The sequence below is a fragment of the Rattus rattus genome, chromosome 4 (genome assembly GCF_011064425.1).
Source record: "Rattus rattus isolate New Zealand chromosome 4, Rrattus_CSIRO_v1, whole genome shotgun sequence".
NCBI lineage: Eukaryota > Metazoa > Chordata > Mammalia > Rodentia > Muridae > Rattus > Rattus rattus.
The window spans coordinates 132,569,599-132,576,063 of NC_046157.1; positions in this window are offsets into that span (position 1 = coordinate 132,569,599).

The following is a 6,465-nucleotide window of genomic DNA, read 5'->3' on the forward strand; positions in this document are numbered from 1 at the left end:
TTTTGGGTATGTTGTGCCTTCATTTTCATTAAATTCCAGAAAGTAATTTCTTTCTTTACTTCTTCCTTAACCAAGGTTCATTGAGTAGTTTGTTTTTCAATGTCCATGTCTATGTGGGCTTTCTGTCACTTTTGTTTTTATTGAAGACCAGCCTCATTTCATGGTGACTTTATAGTATGGATGGGATTATTTCAAACTTCTTTTATCTGTTCAGGCTGTTCTGTGACTGGTTATATGGTCAATTTTAGAGAAGGTACAATGTGGTGCTGAGAAGATGGCATATTCTTTTGTTTTATAAATGTTCTGTAAATATCTGTTAAATACTTTTGGTTCATAATTTCTGTTAGTTTCCCTATGTCTCTGTTAGGTTCTGTTGAGAGTTGGGTGTTGAAATCTCCCACTAATTATTGTGTGAGGAACAGTGTATGTTTTGAGCTCTAGTAAGATTCCTTTTATGAATGTAGGTACCCTTGCATTTGGAGCATAGATATTCAGGATTGAGAGTTTGTATTGGTAGATTTTTCCTTTTATGGACATGAAGTGTCCTTCCTTATCTTTTTTGTTAACTTTGCTTGGCAGATTATTTTATTCAATATTAAGATGCCTACTCCAGCTGGTTTTGTGGGATCATCTGCTTCGAAAAATTTTTCCAGCCTTTTACTCTGATGTAGTGTCTGTCTTTGTCTCTGAGGTGTGTTTTCTGTATGTAGCAAAATGATAGGTTCTCTTTAAGTACCCAGTCTGTTAGTCTATGTCTTTTGATGGAGGAATTAAGTCCATTGATGTTAAGAGATATTCAAGAATAGTGATTGTTGTTTTCTGTTATTTTTGTTAGAGGTGGAATTGTGGAATTACTTTTGTGTGTCTCGTCTCTGTTCTTTGTGTTTGTTGCAAGGAAATTACTTTCTTGCTTTTTCTAAGGAGCAGTTTCCCTCCATGTGTTGGAGTTTTCCATCTATTATTCTTTGTATGGTTGGATTTGCAGAAAGATATGGTGTAAATTTGGTTTTGTTGTGTAATATCTTGGTTTCTCCATTTATGTTAATTAAGATTTTTGCTGGGTTTAGCAGTTTAGCATGGCATTTCTCTTCTCTTATGGTCTGCATGACATTGGTTCAGGATTTTCTGGCTTAATGCTTTCCCTACTTTCTTCCTCTACTTCTTTTAATATTCTGTTTGTTTGTTTGTTTGTTTGTTATGTGTGATTATATGATGGGAGGAATTTCTTTTCTGGGCCCCAATATATTTGACATTCTCTAGGCTTCTTACATCTTCATGATCATCTCATTTTCTTAGGCCAGGGAAGATTTCTTTTATAATTTCCTTGACTGTATATGTTGGGAGTCTTCACTCTCTTCCATACCTATTATCCTTGGGTGAGATCTTCCCATTGTGTGCTCTATTTCCTGGATGTTTTGGGTTAGGAGCTTTTTGTGTTTTACATTTTCTCTGACAGTTGTGTCAATGTTTTCTATAGTATTTTCTTGCCCCAAGATTGTCTCTTCTATCTCTTGTATTATGCTGATGACTCCTGTGTTTATGACTCTTGATCTCTTTCCTAAGTTTTCTTTCTCCATTGTTGTCTCCCTTTGTGTTTTCTTTATTGTTTATAGTTCCATTTTTAGATCCTGAATCGTTTTGTTCAATTCCTTTACCTGTTTGGTTGTTTTCCTGTAAAGCTTTAAGGAATCTTTGTGTTTCCTCCTTAAGGGCTTCTATTTGTTTACCTATGTTGTTCGTTTTCTTTAAGGGAGTTATTTATGCTCTACTTAAAGTCCTCTATCATCATAATGAGATGTGTTTTAAATACAAACCTTGCTTTTCTGGTGTGTTTGAATATTCATTATTTACTTTGTAGGTAGAACTGGGCTCTGATGATCCCATGTAGTCTTGGTTTCTGTTGTTTAGTTTCCTGTGCTTGCCGTTATTCATCAAGTGGTCTCTGTGTTAGCTGGTCTTGCTTTCTCTGACAGTTCCTTGAGCCTCCTGTAAGCCTCGGTGACAGCACTTCTATAGACCTCTTTTCTCCCAGTGGGATCTGGGTACAGATAGCTGTGGGACTGGGTCACCTCTAGGCACAGGCAGAAATGGGAAGGGTCCTGTCCCAGACTGCTCCTGGGTTTGTGTCTGGAGGGCTTCAGGAGGGTCTCTCAGAGCATAAGAGTTGATATTATCTTTGCTCCCAGGTGTGCCAGTGCTCCCTGTGACTGGTTTTCAGCTCTGGACACAGGCAAAGACCTGAAGGATCCTTTCTCAGACTGTTCCTAGGTTCCTCTGCCTGGAGGCTCTAGGCATATTCCTCTTGTGCCAGGAACATGAGCAGTAGTAGTGGTTTTTCCTGAACCCTCAGGATTTTCTGCACTTCTGAGGGTCCATTACTCATATCCCAGGATTTGGGCACACGGAGGTATGGGACTGGATCAGTTCATGGCTCAGGCAGAAACTGGAAGGGATGCCTGGGTGTGTGTCCTGAGGGCTCCTGGTGGGTGGATTGCAGCAGAAGAGTTGGTCTTACCTCTGCTTTCTGGTGTGTCAGAGCTCCTGATGATGATCTTTTATCTCTGGGCACAAGCAGAAACCAGAACGTCCTACCCTTGACTGTTCCTAGGTAAATGTCAATTAAGAATTTGACAGTAGGGATTGCATTGAAATAGTAAATTGCATTTGGCAAGATGGCCATTTTTACTATATTAATCCTGCCAATCTGTGAGTATGGGAGATCTTTCCATATTCTGAGTCTTCAATTTATTTCTTCAGAGGCTTGAAATTCTTGTCATACAAATCTTTCACTTGCTTGGTTAGAGTGACACCAAGATATTTTATATTATTTGTGACTATTGTAAAGGGTGTCATTTCCTTAATTTCTTTCTCAGACTGTTTATCCTTTGAGTAAATGAAGGCTTCTGATTTTTTGTGTTAATTTTATACTCAACCATTTTGCTGAAGTTGTTTATCTGCTTTAGGAGTTCTCTGGTGTAATGTTTGGGGTCACTTCTGTATACTATCTCATCAATTACAAATAGTGATATTTTAACTTCTTCCTTTCCAATTTGTATTCCTTTGAACTCCTTTTGTTGTCTTATTGCTTTGGCTAGGATTTCAAATACTATTTTGAATAATTAGGGAGAGAGTGGGCACCCTTGTCTAGTCCATGATTTTAGTGGGATTGTTTCAAGTTTCTCTCCATTTAATTTGATGTTAGCTAATGGTTTGTCAAATTTTGTCAAAGGCATCAACATCTAATGAGAAGACAATGTGTTTTTTTTCCTTTGAGTTTGTTTATAGGGTGGATTACATGGTCTGCCCTTGTATGTTATCTGGCATTTTGCTTCTTCTTTTAATTTTCTTTCTTTGATTCATAGATTTTGTGTTTGGTTTATTATGAGCCAGGGATATTTTTTCCTGAACCAATCTAACTGGTGTTCGATAAGCTTCCTGTTTGTATATAGGCATCTCTCCTTTTAGGTTGGAAAATATTCTTTTATGATTTTTGAGAATATATCTTGGGCCTTGGACTGTGGACACCTCAGCTACTTCCATTCTTATGTTATATCTTTTCATGTTTTACCAGAGTTCATGGATACTTTTTACAGGAATTTTTAAAATTTACATTCTTACTGATTTGTTCTATTGTACATGAATTATTTCTTCCATCTTCTGTATTCTCTTGGTGATGCTTTCCTGCATCCGTTTCTCTCTTCCCTAGCCCTTCCATTTCTTGTATTTCCTCAATTTGTGTTTTTACCTTGCTTCTATTTTACTTTCTGGTCTTATACAGTACAATTTGTTTCTTTCAGCTGCTTAACAGCCTTTTCCTGTATGTCTTTTAAGAGTTTTTTTTCCCTAAATCTCTATCTTTTTATCGTATTTTCCTTTATTTCCTTAAGAGATTTATTTATTTCCTCTTTAAGGGCATCTATAATCTTTATAAATTGGATTTCGGTTCTTTTTCTTGTGTTGTGGTACTGGTAGCATATTTAGAGCTAGATATAGTGGTGTAGCTGTGCTTTGAAGGTGTCATATTGCCTTGGATCTGTTGATTGTGTTCTTTCAAGAGCCTTTAGAAGTCTGGATGGCCTTCTTCCTCAACTTCTTCCAGATTTACCTAATTTAACCACAGGGTTAGCCTCTGTTCATTGGTTGGGTGTAAATATCGGCATCAATTCTTTCAGCTGCTTGTTGGGTCTTTGGGGGGGGCAGTCATGATAGGCCCCTTTTTGTGAGTACAACAAAACCTCAGAAATAGTGTCAGGCTTTGGGGCCTCCTGTTGAACTAGATCCCAATTTCAGTTGTTGCTGGACGTTCCCATCTTCAGGCTCCATTTATTTCTGCAGGTCTCCCTGACAGGAACAACTATGTGTCAGAGAATTTTACTGTGGGATGGCAACCCTACTCTTCAGTTGATGCCCTGTCCTTTTATGAAGGTGGGATCTATAAGTTCCCTTTCCCCTCTGTAGGGCACTGCATCCAACGTCCCTCCCTTTGTGTTCTGAGAGTCTCTTACCTCCCAGGTAATAATCCAGAGGGTCCCCCCCACTTCCTATCTCCAGAGGTTGCCCATTTCCATTCGTTCTGCTGGCCTTTAGGACTTCAGTCCTAATCCCCCCAACCCAATTCATGATTGTTTTCTGCTCTTCCCCTCCCTGTCCCATTTTCCACCTTGGTCCCTCCCTCCCTCACCCAGTAAGAGTCCCAGCATTCTCAACTAACCTAGACCCTGTAAGATCTCTGACACTGGGCCAACAACCAGGCAATGTTCACTAGCTGATATGATGCCTGAAAAAATACAGCAGAGAACTGACAGAATGGACTCAGTCAGAGAAGATGCACCTAATTTTCAAGAAACTGGTGGCCCCAGGGATTGGGAATTCCTGGTGGGGTGGAAGGTTGGAGGGTGACATCTTCGTGGAGATGTGTGAAGGAGGTCTGGGCTGTGAAACAGTCAGGGGGTGGACAGGGAGAGGGATAAAATCTGGACTGTTAAAAAATTAAATTAAAAAATAATTCTATAAATAAATAAATAAATAAATAAATCAGTGATTTAAAAAGTAAGTCTGGGTGGTTTGGGTTTCTGGACATTCTTGTCATAGTAGGTATTATGAGGGTTTTGAACCTCTATGTTCCTGGTATGACATGCTTCTGAAACATACCCATGGGGCATGTATTTCCAGACCTACAATTCTAAATGTTTCACTAGGCTCATTAAGGAAGATGAGAAGAAAAGTGGCAAAGGATAACAGGTCTCCCTTCTAGAGAGTACTTAGAGCAGTTTTTCTTGGCCCAGAGGTATCAAAGTGCAGTGGAGATGTGTGGGGAAGGGGAAGCATACCTGCATAGTTGAAGAAGCTGATAGAGTCAGAGCAGAGGTGGCAAAAGAATAGTGAATTGTGTGGTATAGCGGGCTGTTTAGGGAAGCATGGTTTGGCTTAGGGGGCACAGCAACGAGAGAAGATGGGCCTTGGAGGGAAGATAACCTGTATGGTTTATGAGTCTCAGGTCTATTGGAGGTTGTAGGGAAAAGCAGCAGGAGAATAGGAATGATGTTCCAGATACATTTTTGGATTCTGTTTGAGAGAATTTTATTTGGTATTTTGCATGACAGTTCATAAGAGAAATTTGTCGGATATTATATTTTTGTTGGGTTTCTTTGTAGATTAGATATCATAGTAACTGTGGCTTCATAGAAGAAATTAAGTCATGTTCCTTGTGTTTCTTTTTTTGGAATAAATTCATGAGTGTTGGCATTAGATCTTCTTTGAAAGTTTGATAGAATTCTGTGGTACAAGCATATGACCCCGGGCTTCTTGATGTGTGAAACTTTTCATGACTGTTTCTATTTCTTTAGGAGTTATTGGACTATTTAGATTGTTTACTTAACCTTGACTTAACTTTGGTACATGATATATCTATAGAAAATTATACATTTTGTTTAGTTTTTTCATTATTGTTGTGTATAATCTCTCATAATAAGATTGTGTGTTTTGAATTTCTTTGCTTTCTGTTGTTATGTATAAGATTTAATTTCAGACTTTGGTAATTTGGATACTGTCTCTGTGCCTTCAAGTTAGTTTAACTAATGGTTCATGGTTCTTCTTGATTTTCTCAAAGACCATGCTTTGGGATTTTTTGTTTATGTACATAGTTCCCTTTGTTTCTAATAGGTGGATTTCAGCCTTGTGTTTGACTATTTCCTGCCATCTACTGCTCTTGGTTGTATTCACTTGCTTTTGTGCTAGAGTTTTCAGATGTGCTGTAAAACTGCTAGTAGAAGATCTCTCCAGTTACCTTATGAAGGCACTTAGTCCTTTGAATTTTCCTCATAATACTGTTTGCATTGTATTTGGGTTAGTATTGACTTCATTTTCATTTAATTTTAGAAAGTCTTTAATTTCTTTCTTTATTTTTCCAAGACCAAATTATTGAGCAGAAAGTTGCATAGTTTTCATGACTGTGGGCTCACTGTT